The sequence below is a fragment of the Triturus cristatus genome, chromosome 4_1 (assembly GCF_964204655.1).
Source record: "Triturus cristatus chromosome 4_1, aTriCri1.1, whole genome shotgun sequence".
In the NCBI taxonomy this organism is placed as follows: Eukaryota; Metazoa; Chordata; class Amphibia; order Caudata; family Salamandridae; genus Triturus; species Triturus cristatus.
In genome coordinates, this window is record NC_140585.1 from 293,624,479 (window position 1) to 293,626,905 (window position 2,427).

Below are 2,427 nucleotides of genomic sequence, written 5' to 3' on the forward strand. Positions count from 1 at the left end.
CAAAAGTAATCCTAAAAGTAATCTGTTGCAAATAACTTGAAACTTCCATTGAGCTCAATGCATTATTGTGTTTAAAATTTTGTTGCCTATTGCAACCACTTGTAACTTTCTACAAAAGTCAATTGCATATTGCAAAAGTATTTATATAAAGCATCTCATTCTGAGAAAGTATATTTTAATACCCATTGTTGGTTCTAAAATAAAACAAGCATATATTTTTTGTAGATAAACCATTGGCCTAGAGTTCAGTTATTGAGTGTGTGAGACCATTTGCTGACTGAGTGTGTGCAACAAATGCTTTACACTGTCCTCTGATACTGCCTTACTGCTCGACCAAGCTACCACTTTAGAGAGTAAGGTTATATCTAACTTTAGCCTCTGCCAAACCTCTGGGGACTGTGGACTCTGTACACCCTGTATCTATTTGGGAACAGTATATACAGAGCCACGTTCTCACACTGCAGTTCTCCAATATAGGTCTGTCAAGATCATTACTCAATCTACCTTGATTTGGCACAGTATAAAATAAGTCAAGAAGTCTCCTATGAAAAGATATGCAAATCTGTTTGAATCACTTTCCCTAGTCAGGGGACCCACTAGCTGTAAGGGGCAGGGAGGACCAAAATAGCTCATCGGTATAGAACACTGCATGAGCAGCTGATTTTGAGGTGGTAGAAGATAGAGTAATCCAACTGCACCTCAATAAACGGTTTCCTAATGTGCAATAGCCCGTGACCACCTCTGACGCAAAAGTGTAATCTCCTACCTTTGCAGAATCAGGCATGCTTTCACCTGTTCAAGCTGAACTGACATTGGTCTTCTTGGCCAGCAGGAGTTCCTCTCTTGCAGCTGTTGAGGCTAGAGAACAGAATGACGCGTATTCATTCTTTATGGTAACTCTTCTAGCCCTCCCACTCCATTCCACTTTAAAACTTCCGATGTTGCAGACGAGTTCCATCATTGTGACCCATGCTATTTTTCTCAATATTGGCTGGCTCGGCATAACAAGGGATGCCTACAGGACAGCCTAAATTGTGCCGGCAAGCTTCTACAGGGAGTCACAGGCAGATAAAGAGAAACTCAGCCCTAACCTGGCTCTTCTCTCTCACTCTCACTCTCCTTTCCCTTCTGTCCCTCTACCTGTCTCTCACTCTCTAAATACTAGTATTTATGTTGTATTCACTTCCCCGTCACAATCTTTCCGACCCTACTTCCTCTCTCCCTTCAATCAGTTCAACCCTCTTTTTTACTTTAGGAAACTCCACATCTTTTTTAAAGGCCCTTCCCATATTCACACTGCTTCTTGATAAGACATTTTTTTCCTTTCTTTGAAGGATAGTGAAATTGATTTTCTTGAAACATGGTTGGTAAACCATCAATTCATTCCACCTTACTTTATCATTATCCTTACTTATGGAATGCATTTCATCATTAGGACAGCTGCAGTGTTTGCCGGGCAAGGTGGCGTGTGCCTGTTGTCCTAGTTACTTGGGAGGCAGAGGCTTGTGGATTGCTTGAGCTCAGGGGTTCTGGGCTGCACTCAGCTGTGTTGATCAGGTGTCCATGTTGCATTGGGCATCAATATGGTGTTCTAGAGGGAGCTCTAGAATTTCAGGTTGTGTAACGAGAGGTGCACCGACCCAGGCTGGAAACAGAGCAGGAAAAAGCTTCCAAGGCCATTGGTAGCAGGACAGCACCTGTGAGCAGTACGTGTAAAACAGCCTGAGCAAAATAGTGAGACCTAGCCTCTCTTTTTTGACTCAAATGTGAAAGTTTTGATTTTTACAAGGTGTAATAAATTATTTTCCCAAAACCAAATCTTTGTTTTCCTTTTGATATTTGTCCAGGAAATATGATGAACATTTGAACTGGGCCACGCATTTCAGCATAGCAGACAATTCTCCAGAATTGAGACATATTGCAACAACAAGCTAGCAGGCGGAGAGGACTGAAAACTCAGTGCAATCTAGAATAAATGGCTGTGTGATTTTCAGCAAGGATGACTCAAATGCATTCTTCCTTTTAGAGCACCTGTAGGATTAAACTGATCTGTCAAGTACAAAAGCATCCTTCATAGAGCAACTTAGAAATGCGCTTGCTGGCCCTTCTGCTGCATTTCTACGTCCAGCTCTAATTCATTTTTTGATTAGCCCTCATTCTTTTCATATGTGAATGAGAAGGAGAAATTACAGGGCCCTTCACTCTTTGAGCGAAACATGAAAAGGCTGAGGGCTGTGCAACTCCCAAACGTTGGAGCCTCTGGCCTTACTCCAGCTAACTCTTACCGGTTTAATACTTTTAAATGTTGATGTTGTTTAAAAATCTCAGCATAAGGAGAAGGTTGACAGGCGCTGCATGTGAGAAAGTGCCATCTTTCTTGCATGGTATGCCCCCACGTTTTGCTGAATTGCTGAATGTACTTTGACT

General features: G+C 41.9%; 1 non-coding gene across 1 annotated transcript; it reads left to right on the plus strand.

The window, feature by feature from the left end:
* Nucleotides 1–1,451: 1,451 nt before the first annotated feature.
* On the plus strand, nt 1,452–1,751 carry LOC146854327 (signal recognition particle RNA). Its single transcript, XR_014981701.1, has one exon.
* The last annotated feature ends 676 nt before the right edge of the window (nt 1,752–2,427 follow it).